This window comes from Ambystoma mexicanum, chromosome 1p, assembly GCF_040938575.1.
Source record: "Ambystoma mexicanum isolate Mex_15411 chromosome 1p, UKY_AmexF1_1, whole genome shotgun sequence".
Lineage (NCBI taxonomy): Eukaryota > Metazoa > Chordata > Amphibia > Caudata > Ambystomatidae > Ambystoma > Ambystoma mexicanum.
This window is the reverse complement of record NC_090921.1, coordinates 714,002,141-714,018,161: the sequence shown is the minus strand read 5'-3', so window position 1 is coordinate 714,018,161 and position 16,021 is coordinate 714,002,141. Positions and strand designations below refer to the sequence as shown.

At 46.3% G+C, this 16,021-nt stretch overlaps 1 protein-coding gene and 1 long non-coding RNA gene across 2 annotated transcripts in view; one reads left to right on the top strand and one right to left on the bottom strand.

Annotated features, from left to right (window-relative positions):
* Positions 1-9,551, bottom strand: part of DPM3 (dolichyl-phosphate mannosyltransferase subunit 3, regulatory) — a 63,106-nt gene extending 53,555 nt beyond the window's left edge. The window contains exon 1 of the mRNA XM_069650147.1: positions 9,437-9,551. The gene's annotated coding sequence lies outside the window, so the exon portion shown is untranslated. The remainder of the gene's footprint in view (positions 1-9,436) is intronic.
* Positions 9,552-9,630: 79 nt separating this feature from the next.
* LOC138579922 (uncharacterized) lies at positions 9,631-15,644 on the top strand. The gene is made up of 3 exons (XR_011304158.1): positions 9,631-9,707; positions 9,827-9,854; positions 10,130-15,644. It is a non-coding gene; the product is annotated as an uncharacterized lncRNA (long non-coding RNA).
* Positions 15,645-16,021: the final 377 nt, after the last annotated feature.

The window sequence follows — 16,021 nt, the reverse complement described above, 5'->3', positions numbered from 1 at the left end:
GTGAAAAATTGCCTGAAAATGCCTGGGTCGATCTCACCAATGATGAGGATTGCTTTAATAGTAGTGTGGGTTCCAGAAACGCCTCCTCATCAGTCGACGAGCCCGGATTCGATTTACACCTATCCAGGAAGGGATAAAGGCAAGGACGTTGGCCTGTCGATGGCAGAGTTGGCAAATTTTACAAAACACAGTAATGGCTGCCCTGACGGTCTCCCTTGCACCCTTTTCTAAACTATACGAGTCCATTCACTCGGCAGTACAGGAACAAGTCAATCTAACACAAGCCTGGCAAGTGAAATTGGACAACAGATTTATTCACAAAAAAAATTTGGAAGAACGGCTGGATGTGGAAGCAGAAACTTCCAACCAATGGCAAAGAAGACTGTGCGACCTAGCAAGGAGTGAGACCAATGATAAAATCTTATTGATGACTGCTCTGTTGGAAGATGGAAAGTGGATGAGAGCCCACTGGAAAGCCGCAGAGAATGCAATTAAGGGGGCTACTGATACCCTGTGACCAATCTGGGAATAGAAGGGGAATTTGGTGCTCCTGATATTGCAGCTCAAGAGGAAATCACAATTATCTGACGGAAAAAAATTCTAGAGCCCCGAAATAAAATGCTTTCTTGATCTTGAAATCCTCTTCAGTGGGACCTTCCAATAAAGAGGGCACTAGAGGGAAGAAAAGGAAGAGTGAAGAACCGCAGGAGAAAAAGCCAAAAAATGCGAAATCTATACCAAATAAAAAGATGAACGGTTCGAGAGCATTTTTGCGGAACCTACAGAAGCCTCCTCAGTCGACCTCAGCTGAAAAATCGAAAAGACCTCGAAAAGAGTTGAGCTTGAATCCTGGCCCCCCACAGGATCTTGACACCGACACTGCTCCAAAACACAATATTGAAGGCAGAAGAGAATATCTCTCATTTCAATCGTATGGCGGGCTCAATGATTTGGCAGAACTAATAGAGGAGGAAGAAGATGCACAATTGAACAATTTAAGTGCCCCAGCTTGGCAGGAAACTGAAAAACAAGAAGCTCTGATATCCTCAAAAAAGAAAGAAAGTGCATGGACCATTGGAAACTGAGAAAACAGTGCCCTTCTTTCTAACAATGGAAGAAAAAAGGGAGGACAAAAAAAAGGGGGTCTTCAGGAAGTACAAACAACAGGCAGGAGAAAAGATTTGACAGCGGAAATGAATCGTCAACATGTAAAAATAAAGCCTGTCTCGTTAAGATCGGAGGACAATAGAAAGACAGACCTCTATCCGAGAATGGGTTTCAATCAATCTAAATTAAACCCCCGTTCCACTCAAGTAGAGAATACTCACAAACATTCAAGAAAATCGGAAAGAAATGACAAAGTTATTATTGACAAGAAGATCAAATGACAGAAAGTCACTTCTCCTAAATAGATCTAATGTGATGAAGCGATTACAGCGAGTGCCAGCATTGCGATACATATCGTCTGACGATATAAGAGTTGTTGAATTTCTATCAGAAGATCAGGGAGATGGAGTAATCTTGCACCTAGCATCTACCCTTATTAAAGAAGCACTTCTGGAACACAACGCTAGTATAAGTGCAGGGGTTCTAGATTTATTTACTTTTTCAATCAAATGACGGACCCGCAGAATGTTATCCTATGCCTAATAAATCCCAAATGGTCGGGATCAGTTTGGGGAGGAGCTTATCGAGGCATGACGCCAGAACTTGGTGCAGATCTTTGTGTTTAGATTAATAAGGGCAACCGGCCGGTACAAACCGCATGGTGACATCCTTACCTGGCTTTGGGAGCAGCACGACATAGGCTTTTTCCATTGTTGGGGTGATACACCCTGCCCCCGTTCCCACCCAAAAAAAGAGTTGAAGAGCTGGACCAAGTGCAGTATCAGTGCCTCTCTAAAGGTTTTGTAGAAGCACGCTGGAAAGCCGCCCGTCCCCGGAGCCTTCCCTGATGGCAAGGCAGCAATATCTTCCCTTACTTCTTCGGGAGTAATGTCTCCCTCAAGTTCTTCTCGTTCTGAAGGAGTGATCTTAGGGAGAGGGCACCGGGACAGGTATTCCCTTTGGCTTCCCTCCTCAGGGGAATCCGATGTGTACAGGGATGTATAATATTCTGTGAAGACTGAAATTATGTCAGGTAGAGCAGTGCTTTATTGTTCCCCCACCTTTATTTTAAGGATTATCCTTGATGCTTCCTTTTTCCTAATCAACCTGGCTGACAGGCAATCCGCTTTATTGGCTTTGACAGAATACCTCTGTTGGAGGTAGAGCAATGAAAACTCTGCAGCTCTAGTCTGCAAAACATCTAATTGGCCCCTAATCAGGCGATAATCCCTGTGCAGTGTACTCCCAGCGTTATTTGCAATTTGAGCCATTATTTGTTTAAGTTTAGCTTCCAATTCCTTCTGTAAGAGACCAAGTTTTTGTACCCCTGGCACTTCATCGCGATGAGCTCCCCCCTCAATGTAGCCTTAAACGTGTCCCACACCACCTGGACCCGTACACACTCTGTTGCATTAAATGCAATGTAATATAAGATTTTATTCCTTATGTCCTCACATAGGACTCCATCCTTAAAGATGTGGCTAGGGAACTTCCACCGCCATAGGCCTGGTTCATTCTGCCCCATATTTAAGGTAATCGTTATGGGCGCATGGTCTGACAGGGCAATCACTCCTAGCTCTAGCCCCGCGACCCTACCCAATGGTGACCTCGAAATCGAGGAGTCATCTATCCTTGAGATGGATCTATGAATGTGGAGATAAAATGTGTAACCCGTAGCCCCCTCAGTTCACTCCAGCCATCTATCAACACCAATCGGGCCATGTGTTTGTTCAAGCAGATAGATGGCGCCACCTTGTTGTGGAACACTCTTGCGCTCCTGTCTTCTCTTGGATCCCAGGCCAGATTAAAGTCATCTCCCAATATTATCTGCCCTTTGGCAAAAGTCTTCAATTTGGTCAGTGGACCGAAGCAGCGGAGAGTGCCACACAAGAGGTCGCAGGGGACACAAGGAAGATCGACGAGCTGGTAGAGCAATTAGCAAGGGTCACGCAGAACCTCGAGAACCAGGGCGAAGACCTTGAAAACTGTTTGAGAAGATCTAACTTCAAAATAAAGTGCCTTGCTGAGGTGGGTGGCGGACAAGGATTTACGCACGATGGTGTAGGAAGCGTTCGCGGACCTGCTGGAGGTGGAAGACTGGTCAGGGATAGAGCTGGACAGCATACACAGAGTGGGGCCAAAGAGGGGAGAGCCAGGGTCCAGACCCAGAGATGTAGTGCTGGCCTTCGAGTACTGGCAGAAGGAGAAAGTGCTGGAGGCTGCCAGGAGGGCCAGATCAATCAGCTACAATGGTTCGGAACTGCAGCTATTCCAGGACCTAGCCCAGACCACCCTGGTGAAGCGTAGGATGATGGGCCCGATGGCGTGTGCCCTAATGCGAGCGGACATACGCTTTAAGTGGACCTTTCCCTTTGGACAACTGTTTGAATGGAAAGGGAAACTGCATCGGGTCACCACCTGCGAGGAAGGTACGAAGGTACTGAAGATTGAGGACAAAGGGTCACCAAGGCAAGAACAAAGACGAGACAACCGCTCAAGAGGTAAATGTGAGAGTGGATGAAGTTTTTCGACAAGGGGTTAAAATAAACAGGCCCAAGGGGCACGGTTTAACCACCCCGACGAGGGGGCAGGAGTGGAAGGTGCCCAAATGCCCATCAACACTGAGTGCCAAGCTGAGCGAAAGGGGGGTTTACAGGAAGGAATATTGTAGTCTGCCTGGGGGAGGTATATAGGGAAAAGGTACCGGGGAGGTGGGTGGTACAAGATGTTTTGGTTTATCTATATGGGTCTAGTGGGAGCACAGGTTTACTCAGGGTTGTTCCAAGGGCTCAATTCCAGAGATGATGGGTCGGGGAAAGCTAGAGGGTGGTTGAGCCTGCCCAGAGGGGGGTGGGAGGGATCACAAGGGCAGCCACACATTAGTGCGAGCTGCACAGTAAGATGACCATGGGAAAGAAGGAAGTGCTTCGGGTGATCGCCCTAAATGTCAGGGGGCTTCATTCCCTGGTTAAGAGAAGGAAGGTGGAATAGTTCTTGGGCAGGGAAAGTCATAGAAGTTGTAGCCCTCCAAGAGATGCACGTTTGGAGATGAGACAGGCATAAACTGGAAATCAAGGGGTACTGCCATCTGTTCCAATCCAATGCCCCATGGAAGATGGGGGGGGGGTCATCGCTATTCAGGACATCCCAGGCTTCCAGGTCAAAGCTACAGAGGGGGACACAGAGGGTAGGTATCTGTCAAACTTATTCCAATGGGAGAGGGGGACATATACAGTGGCAGCAATCTACACCCCAATACGGGGCTAGATGGGTTTTTGCGGGCGACACCGACCAAATTGGAGACTTTTGCCAATGGGCAGATAAAATTGGTAGACAACTTTAATCTGGTCTGGGATCCAAAAGAAGACAGAAGCGCAAGGGTGTTCCAGAACCAGGTGGTGCCATCTTTCTGCTTGAACGAACATATGGCCCAATTGGCATTGGTAGGGAACTGAGGGGGTCTACACATTTTATTTCCATGTTCATAGATCCTTCCCAAGGATAGATTACTCCTGGATTTCGAGGTCACTATTGGGTAAGGTTGCAGGGATAGAGCTAGGAGTTATCACCCTGTCACACCATGCACCCATAACGATTACCTTAAATATGGGGCAGAACGAACCAGACCTATGGCGGTAGACGTTCCTCAGCCACATCCTTAAGGAATGAGTCCTATGAGAGGACAAGGAATAAAATCTTGGATTACTCTGCGCAACAGAGGGTGTACGGGACCAGTTGGTGCAGGACGCGTTTAAGGCTACATTGAGGGGGGAGCCCATTGCAATGAAGGGCCAGAGGAACAACAACTAGGTCTCTTACAGGAGGAATTAGAAGCTAAACAAACAAATATTGGCTCAAATGGCAAACAACGCTGGGAGTACGATGCAAAGGGAAGATCGGCCGATTAGGAGACAATTAGATGTTTTGCAGACTAGCGTTGCAGAGCGTTCATTGCTTTACCTCCAACAGAGGTATTAGGTCAAAGCCAATAAGGCGGATCGCCTGTCAGAGGGGTTGATTAGGAAAAAAGAAGCATCAAGGATAATCCTTAAAATAAAAGGTGGGTGGACAAGAAAGCACTGCTCTACCTGAAATAATTTCGGTCTTCACAGAATACATTTCATCCCTGTATACATCAGATTCCCGAGTAGGGAGCCCAAAGGGAAATACCTGTTCCGGTGCCCTCTCCCCAAGATCATTCCTCGAGAATGGGAAGAACTTGAGGGAGACATTACTCCCAAAGAAGTAAGGTGGCTATAGCTGCCTTGCCATCAGGAAAGGCCCCGGGCCAGCTGGATTTCCAGCGTGTACCTACAAAACCTTTAGATAGGCACTGATACTGCGCTTAGTCCAGCTCTTTAACTCTTTTTGGAGGGTGAGCAGGGTGTATCACCCCGACAATGGAAGAAGCCAAGGTTGTGCTGCTCCCAAAGTCGGGTAAAGATATCACTATACAGTTCTTACCAGCCGATCGTCCTTATTAATCTAGACAAAATGATCTACACCAAGGTTCTGGCGTCACGCCTGGATAAGCTCCTCCCCAAACTGATTCATCCCGACCAGTCAGGATTTATTAGGCATAGGCAGACCTCGGCTACGATTATACGGGTCCGTCATCTGATTGAAAAAGTAAATCAATCTAGAACCCGTGCACTTATACCAGCGTTGCATGCTGAGAAGGCATTCGACCAGGTCAAATGGCCATTCCACATCCATACCACAGAGGTTATGGGATTCGGCTCTAAATTCCTTTCAATGGTAAGAGCCAACTACCGAACTCTCTCCTTGCGCCTGGCCATCAACAGGCAACTTTCCCCAGAGGATCACAGTCTCACAAGGCACTAAGCACATTTGCCAGCTCTCTCCACTTTTATGCACCATCCACCTGGAGCCCTCTCTTGCTCAGCATTAGGGCTTCCCCGGATATTAGGGGGATTCCCTTTGGGGGTGAGGAGCATAGAGTCGCAGCGTTTGCTGACAACATGCTCCTCTTGATCACAGAACCAGAAACCTAATTTCCAGGGATCTCACAGGAACTTCCCATCTTTGGGGAGGTGGCAGGGTTAAAAATAATGTGACTGCCTCCTCAGAAAAGGTTCAGGAATTACAGGGTATAGTACCCTACAGATGGACAGAAACTGGCATTAGATATTTGGGGGTCCAGATTACTGGTTCTTTGGGTGCTCTTTGCCATGCAAACTACCCGCCTTTAGTGGAAAAGATGCACCAGTTGCTGGCGGAATGGGTGCCCTTATCAATATCCTGAATGGAGAGGATAAATGCCCTTAAAATTGTGATTTTGCCAAATGTCCTGTACTATTTCACGGCCCTGCCAGTCGGGGTTCCCCAAGGTATCTTGAGAACCATTCAAAAACATGTGGGGTCATTTATTTGGAACAGCAAGAGAACCAGGGTAGCTATGCAGATGCTAATGTCTCCCAGAAGCAAGGGAGGGCTGTGAGTGCCAAACTTCTGCCTCCATTTCCTTGCGGCTCAAATCAGAGTGAGCCGGGATTGGTTCAGGGGCGATCACAGGAATGTCTGGTGTCGAATGGACAAAGCGGTGGTGGGCTCACCGCTGGACGAGGTGTTGTGGTGACCCAAGGGGGATAGACCTGCAAACATGTACCGTAGCAGGATAGGGGCCCTAGTGGGGAACTCATGGTATGAGCTGGAGCGGAGGGTGAACTTGACCACCTTCCCTTCCCCGCAGACATCGCTGTTTAGGAATCCACATTTCACACCGGGTAAAGAAAGGGATACCTTCAATGAGTGAAGGCGGCAGGGTGCTGTAAACTACGTGGCATGTTCTCGGGTCAGGACATTAAACCCTTTGCACAGTGCAAGCAGGACTTGGGCTAGATAAAGGGGAGAGGTATCACTACTCTCAACTGAGGCATTATCTTACGAATCTAATGGTCAGGTCAGCGGCCACCAGGGATCTCACGCCCTGTTTGCAACGATAGATATAGGGACAGGCATTTGGTAGGAGCGTTATATATGGGATTATAGCAGAAGGGGCAAGGAGCCAGGTATGGCACTATATGGAGCAGTGGGAAACTGCAATGGGGCAGCCGCTGGAGGGGGAACTTTGGACTCAGTTATGGGCAGATATACCCAAGCTCACGCAGGCCTTCCAGATTCAGGAGATGTGGGTTAAGATAATGGTCCAATGGCATCTCACCCCAGAAAAACTACATAGATTCTAACCAACTTGGTCAGCGCTCTGCTGGAGGGGATGTGGGGAACAGGGATTGTGGAAGCATATCTGGTGGGAATGCCCAGTCATTCAGCCTTATTGAGACAGGACCTGTGTTGCAATGAATAGTATTTTTAGGAGTCAGATGGCAGACAACACAAGTACCTCTATCCGGGCAATCAGTGGTGCTGGAAAATCTACCATTGAAAGCTCAAAGAAAGACATACATCATACTGATAGTGGCAGCAACTCTTGTGGTAGCACACAAATGGAAACAAAAACCTGCCCCGCAGAACACTAATGGGTTAGTAAAACCTGGAACTTTGTGCACTGGGTTACCTATTCGATTCAAGGGGGATCACCAAAGGTTTCTCTCATAATGGAACATTGTTCTGCATCACCTGTGGTGGGACTCGCGGGCAGCATGGTGCCTGAGGAATATGAGATTGCTGGTGCGAGTACTCGCTCCACTTGGGGAGGGCACCTTCACCGGAAGCTGTGATATGGCTAAAGTTTCTAGGGGAGCCGTGGACGATGGGGGAGGGGGGGTTCTCAAACGGTGCAAGAGCCAGTACAACGGCTGGCGAGAGAGCTGTCCACTCACAGAAACTTGGGACGGGGAGCCATCTACATTGCTTATGGACTCAGAAGTGGGTGGGGGGGGCAATCAGGACTGGGTGCGTTGTTTATTACATGTGTTGGGATGAAGGAGGGAAGAGGGGAGAAGGTGGGGGGTGAGAAGGGATGGGGAGGGGGGTTACATGTGTTCTTATTGTTAAAAATGCCAATAAAATAAAAACATTTTTTTTTAAAGTTCAGTTACTGTGCTGCCCTCACCAGCCAAAATCAGCTCCCTGGCCCAGCACGAACACACCCACACATACATTATTTGACTCAACATTCACTTGCTTATTCACACACAGCATTCACTAACTCATTGCTTGAGAGGATCATAAGTGACCTACCCATACATTTTATATCCCCCTGCACCTGTTCCAAATAGGCACACGGAAATGTTTTTTTCCCCCTGAGCTTTGAAAAGAGCACCTCTTTTGAAACTCAGGATTTACTTGAAAATGCCCCAAAAAAAACTTCTACCCTCTGCCTTGCGCAGTTGTGCATTTGGTGGGAAACGAGCACCTCAATGTGCACAACTATGATGCACACATTTAAATGTCCTTTGTGCGCGGTTCACCACACTTTTGGCGCAAGTGAAGTGAATGAGCATCCCATCATTTGCACCAAACACATTTTGCTGTACGTTCATTTCAGAAAGTGTGGCTCGAGGTGTCAGAGGTGAATTAGGAATGGTAAAGGAAACACGAGAATTAAAGGGTGCATGGCTTTTTTTTTAGTGTTTCTGCAGTCATTAACCGCGGATTTGCTCATGAGCAGGTATTATGTTAAATACCATTAGCTCCAGAGCAGATACTGTGACTGGACTCATTAGCCCCGGAGCACGTACTGTGCAGAGCAGGTATTGTGTCTGTAGTAAATAAACCCCAGGGCAGATATTCTTTCATATGTAACGGATTAGCAGGTATTGTGTCTGGAATCGGTATCCCAGATTCAGTAACGTGTCTGTAATGATATGCCCCAGGGTAGGTACTGATGTAGCTGATGAGCAGGCACGAGGTACTGTATCGGAAGTCATTAGCTCCAGAGCAGGTAATGTGTCTGCACTCATTCACTCCAAAGGATCGGGGCGTTCTTCTATGTCTGCAGCCAACAGACCTAGAACAGACACTGTGCCTGCAGTTGTTAAATGTAGTCACCTACACCAGAGCAGGGTCTGCGTAGTAGCTGGACAGCAGTTAGATACTGCGTCTGCGAGCATTCCAGAGCCTGAACTGTATCGTAAATGAACTTCGGAGTAGCTACTGTGTCTACGATATCAGGCTGCCCTGTGTAATTTCCAAACCAGATGTTTAGAACGCCACGTACTTACGTTTAATTTCAACATGTGATAAGTAAAATACAGTGAATTACAGCTGCAGCATGCATTTCCAGATGTTGCAACAGGGCTCCTCTTACCAATATAACAACAAAGGGGTGAGAACGTCTAAGTTAATGGATGATAAAAGAAATGCATATAAAATTCACTAAAAGAACTGGATCGCATGGACTCACTTGATGCTATCTGAAATCCGGATACGAGCGTTTCGTAATTGGAGTCCTTATATTGCTTTCATTATCAATCACACCTTTAAAGTCCCTGTGAGACCCGATAGCATTGTGTGTTTGTTTAAAGGTTTGCCGACATTTTCTCAAATGCCTTTAAGGCGTTATGACGTTTTGCACGTATTTCAGTTTAACTCGTCTTGAAGTTTCCACGTGGAACGTCTACGTGCTTAGGTAGACAATCACGCCGGAAGGAGCACGGCATGCCGTGTGCAAGCAGGTATTCATTTTTTATTGTGTGTTTATAATAAGGCGATTATACATTTCAGAAGTGTTTCAAAGCGCCAGTTTTATTTAGATGACGATGAGTTGTTATTCATATTTTGATTTTGTTTGCAGCAACAGTGGATCTTTGTGTTTTTGGCTGGTAAGTATCCCCATTCCGGCTCATTCTCCCCCAAACAGAAGTGATTTATGGCTGTGTCGTGCACGACGAGGGAATTTCACGGAAGCTGTTTTTTTCCAAATTCGGCTGCTAGTAACAAGTCATATTATACGGCATCTTTATTCAGTCGTTAATCTGCGCAACACTGCTTTCACTGTTTAAACAGCAATGAGCTCACCCAGTTGGAAATTAAGCTCCATGTCGACCGCATTTTACCACATTCGCATGATTGCTTCTTTTTCTACACTGCTGCACAGGCACACGCGGGCTTGGATGCCTCTGGGGATGATGAGCCCTCCTGCGCTGGGGGTGATTTGTGCTGCCGCCGGAGCGGGGGACGAGTGCAGCGTCAGCCCGGGGTTCTGGATGAAGAGCCCTGGGCAGGGTGTCATGTGTAGGTAGGAGTTTGGGACGTGGGCGTGAGTACGACGGCATGAAATTCCTTTGGCATGATTTCTTTAACTTTACTGATTTTAAGAGGTGAGGGGTTCTGATTTGAAGATTGCAGAGAGATGTTCCCAGCTTTACCGCTCAGTGCTGCCAGGCAGTGCATTGAGCTATACCGGCCTGAGTCTGTTTGTACCACAAGATGTCCTTACTGATTTCTCCCCCTTCCCCTGGGCATTTCTTCTGCTGTCTGTATAGGACAGAGTTCCTTCATTTCCCTGCATTACTGACTAGGTGCCTGCATGTTCATGTGTACTATGCTAGTATACAGTGAAAATGCAGACTCCTATTGTAGTCCGGCCCGAAGATAACATTTCGCCTTGAGTATTTCGCCTTAACAAAGCCATACTGTAGGCAGGGGGCTTTAATCTGTGGGGCGCGTGAAAAGAGAGACTAGTATTTTTTTTGCCTCACTTAACTGTGCATGGCGAACCACTGGCCCCCCCATGCACATGCTCGGTCAGTGTGACGTGGTGGGGGCATGGCCACGAAACAGGAAATAAATGCAGCCTGGACGTGTGCTTTCCTGCATTTTGATTGCATGTTCAGGCTACGTTATTGCTTCCTGCTGGTGCTGCCAGCGTCTTCTGCCTGGTAAGGGATGCTGTTTCTCTGCTCAGCCCTCGCACCACAGTTGGAGGGGGTGCTGGGAAGCAAGCGTTTCAGGCTTTTCCTAGTCCCTCTACTTCCCTCTTCCCCTGTGGACCCATGAAGGCAAACGCGTGGGGAGAGGAGGCGAGCAGGGGTGCTGGATCACTGCAATGCTGGTCTCCCTGCATCTCTTACTCTGTGCCCCCACCTTGGGGCCATGGAGGAGAGGAGGCAAGCGGGGACGGAAGCATGCATTTCTGGAGTTGTATATCTGGCTCCCCCACGGCAGATTGCTGGGCTCCATCTGCCGTGGGGAAGTCGGATATCATACAACTACGGCCCCCCTGCTTTGGCTGGCCCTCTGCCTCGTCACTCCTCTGTTCCATGGGACGCTACGAGATCCAGCATCAGATGTCTGGCCGGACCTCGGGACCCGGCCTGCCTCAGGCATGACCAGGCTTTACCAAGCCCCCAGCTTCGCTGAGGGAAGCTGGGGTCTCAGTGACCTAATCTTTGCAGTGCTCCTTTCCCCAGCCGTCACCTGTGCATTTCCTGGCTGTGTTTGCTCATTCCGTTTTGTTTTCTTTTCTCCTGAAAGAGACACAACAGGAATCAATGGGCCATGAACATCGCTGGGGTGGGCGAGGGAGGGGGAAAATCACTGTTGAAAGCAGGTGTTCTACATGACACATTGTTCAAATGTGAATTTTACACGTTCATAGGAAAAAAAGCCATTTCCAAACGCATAAATGCTACTGAAACTTGCGTTCACTAGTTTTCTTTGAGAAGTTATTTTTTCGTCAGAGCACCACACCAATATTCTGTAATGTGTGTGCCCCTTGCTTGGTGTTTTATCACAGGTTATATTTATGAAGATGTTATCTTTATCAAACTGGTTAATCATAAATAAAGGCTTCCGTTGTGCTGACAGCAATTATTGGGAAATTAAACTGGGTTCATGGGTGCCAACTTTTGGTTTTCACTACAGAGGCAGAAATACCCCAACTCGTTGCCCTATTCATACCTTGGCCAAAAAACATTTTATAGCACTTCCTTTTAACAAGTTTTGCATACATTTTGTGTTTTTGTTTTGGTTAAATTCAACCTTAAACGCATTAAAATAAACCACAATGATATATCAATACACAATTATATTTTCCATATATAACGTCTCTGCAACGTTTTGTCAACCTGCTGAGCTACCCGGGTAGCCATCTACTATCAAGCGAGTCTATGCATCCCTTGATGTACTAGAATAACTGCATTTCCAACAGTACTTTGGGTGCACCACAGCCATAGAAGTGATTTAAAGTGGAATTGATGTATATCCTCCTGCTGTGGGTGCCATGCCTTCGCCTGCATGGGGCACCATATGTTGCAGAGAAGGCAGGGGCTCTCGTATCTGGCATGGCAGCCGCAGCAGAGCCTGCTGCTACTGCAGCACTGTCACCAAACTGCAGTAAAAGTTAAATGGCTTTACTCGATGTTTCCGAAAGTTAGCTTGGAGGGTTAAGCACTACTGTGTCGGAATCTATGTAAGATATGTAGATGAATGATGGGAATGCCAGCAGGCTGGACTTCTCAAATATTCTAGGCAGGGAATAGAAAGGGTAAAATATAACATGCTGATGCTCTATCTCTCGCTGTATCATGTTTTCAGATATGCACTGTTAAGGATTCTAAAGGGGCGCCGCACACCAGACCAGGGCTCTTGCTACTGGCCTAGGATGCAGCGCACAATTACACAGTAAATTGATGGAATGAACTCAGACCTTGTCATATAAGATAAACACTACACAATTGGAAGAAAGCAAAATTAACCTTTGAGTGGATTTTTAAATGGTTTCGCAGTTAATCATTCCCCCTGCAACACTCTCTCAAACCCCTATTAATCAAATTTGGATGGGGAGGTGTAGCAAGGAGCCAGGTACACTATGCAACAATCGGAATAAAAATCTGACTTACCCCCCCGAATATGCATCTCCCCGAAAACTGAGCAAAACAGCCAGCGAAATTACTAAATATTTATTTTACAGGTGCGGTTGAATGAAAAAGGTAGAATTGAGTATAACAGTATCAGAGATGTAAGAACACTAACAATCTACCAAGAAATGTCCTAACAACGGGCATACAGTTCAGAAAATCTACTTGGGAGGGAAAACAAATTGCAGCCAAATCACACGTGGAGAAATTGCATTTTCTTATTTTCGTGGGTTTTAATGTCAAAACAGCTTAAAAACGGGTTGACAATCTGAATGCGTTTTTTTTTTAATGCTATGGGACAGATAAACATCACAGGAATAATAAGAAAGTGAAAGGGTAACTGAATGCATGACTGGGTGAGATTCTTAACAGGAAAGGAAACTCGGTTTTTAAATGAAAGCGGTTGCACAGGGAAAAATCGGTTTAAAAAGGAAATAAATAAGTTTTACTGAAACTATATTTTAGTGGCTAGAACAGAGGAACGCCGCCCGTGAAACAGGTTAGCTGCAGTTTTAACCCCCCCACATGCAGGCTCTTTACGTGGGAATTAATTAGTTTACTCCAAATATGACTAAGGACTTGTGCAATGGACTAAAAGAATAGGAAAGACTGGCGCTAACACAGGGAAATCAAGAAACAGAATACACAAAGGGTTCTGATAATTTAAACAGTTACCAGGATACTTTCAGGATTACTTATAGGGTGGAACAAAGGCAAGATATCAACATGGGATATGCTATATTTTGCTATGGGTATTGGGTGATACTTACAATGAGCACTTGAATATGGGTTTCTGGACATCCAACCGGGTATCTGAACAGCGAGGCAAGGGTCTAGTCACGGCACAGCATCAGCTGGTTAAAGCAGGAAGCGCTGGATAACCGCAATGAGGATTCTGCCACCTTTCCCCTTTCTCCCTGGCTTAGTGGGATTGTTGTGGGATTTAATTCTGAGGGGTGGTTCTGCCTGGATAGGAGGGTCAGGATCAGCTATCACTTTTCTGGCAGTGGAATCTTGCGGGGTGAGTATGAAATGTCTGTATCTCGGGATATGCTGAAGCTGGAAGTCAGGAGAGTCAGTCCTTTGTCTCTGAGCCTCCACCTTTTATAAGGCAGATGACATCACAGGATTTACTATGGGGGCAGACCTTTGGCCTGACATGCCTCTAACAACTGGATTGGTCAGGTGTGGCAGTCACTGCCTTCCTGTCAGCCGGTGGACTTCAGGGACATGACATTAGTTTTATGGTGTGTGCTTACAATGCCCATGGCCCTCCCACAGTTACATTTGCCAAAATCAGTTATGACACAAAATGCACATTTTTACAGTTGTGGTGCTTTTGAAAATCACATAGGCAGATTCCATATTTTACACTGAGCCCGTCATTCCAACTCCTAAATTTCTACGATGTTATTTAGTCGTACTAATAATCTTTTGCAATTTCTAGTGGGAACCGCTTCATCTAAAATTCTACAATTTTATGTATGTGTACCTATTATCATAGAGCATGTTTGCATTCATTTTCAAAGTAAATTTCCCATTAATTAAATTTTCCTGCTGTTTGCGTCCCCCACATTCTAGGGAAAGGTACAATGTCTTGTTTTGATGGCACAAAAATTACATTTAAACTGTTAGAATTTCGCATTACCGCGTGTTACAGTTACAGAAATGGTCTTAAAGTTTATTAAATACGAACGGTCTTTTGCCCCAGATGGGCCGGCAGAGCATTCTTCCCAACCCACAGCCAAATGTCAGGCTCTAGCCAACCTAATCCAGCGTTGCCATGGAGATGCCTTTAAAGCTCTATAGTTTGAGTTGAGGGGAGGTTGTTACCTGGCACATTTCTGATTCTGCACTTTCTTTTGGTTGAGCACATCTGAAGCAGGAAGACTGGCCTAATGATTTGGCATAAGGACTGGCCTAAAACATCTAAACAATGAAAGCAGAAGTTGCTGAATGTGAGAGTGACGGGGACACGGATGCTCCGAGCTAGAAAGGGCTGGACATGTATTTATGCCTGTTTTTGGTGTTTTAGATGCACCCTAGATTATGGCTGATGTTAATAGGTGGCAATACAGTACAGTGAATGGCTTTAAATGAGTAAAGACATAAATAATCTCTTAGTTTGGTAATGTTTTTTTTTATTTTTCTGGCTTCCAAGTTTGAGTAAGAATAGTGTGTATTGCAATATGCTTATGTAGTAGTAGTTCAAGGGATTGGTTAGTGATTCATAGATAAAATAAGAAGAGATGAAAAATAAGTGGGCCATGTTACCTGGATCATTTCTGATTCTGCACTTTCTTTTGGTTGAGGTACATCACATCTGAAGCAGGAAGTCTGGCCTAATGATCTGGCATAAGGACTGGCCTAAAACATCTAAACAATGAAAGAAGATGTTGTAGAGAACTACCGGAGCACAACCAGCGAAGCTAGCTGTGGAATGTCTGCCAGCCAAGCCTCGAAAGATGGGCATCAACAGCCCTCCCTTCTGAGAAGTACGCAGCTCTGAAGCTCAAGCTGCTGGCTCAAGTCCCAAGGCTGCCTCGCAGAAGCAGCCAGCCAGTTACGAAATGTACTGGATTCTCTCCCTTCGGCGAAATGAACTGTTATAAATGCGTATGGCTAATGGGAGGAGATTAATATGTAGCATTGCATTGTACAGAAGTATGAGCCAGGCCTGGGAGGGGCCAGAGTCGATGCAGCCCTCCAGAGCCTGGTATGTGTGTTAATATTACAGCTTTTACACCCAAACCTCTGGCTTTGCATATTATTTGTGTCCAAGTGCCGAGTGTGGAGTGCCTGGAATGCCTGAGACGGTGTGATGGAGCTAGATGAGCACTAGTATCGGGGGGAGCAGGACGGACGAATGTAACAGAGGTGCTACCAGGAAGTCATACTTGTGTGCCCTGGAAATCCCTTGTCCCAGGCTGGAGCAAAGTCTGTTGGAATTAAATATCCTATATATGTTTTAAAACAAACCCCCATCACATTTCTATGCAAGGACAGGGCCTTAATTCAACAATTTACTTTTAAACAGACATCTTCTTTTTTGTAAATAGCACCATTTTACACGTGGTTAATTTTCCTTGGCTGTCACTTTACAAAGCAGCCTTCCTCTCATCCATTTT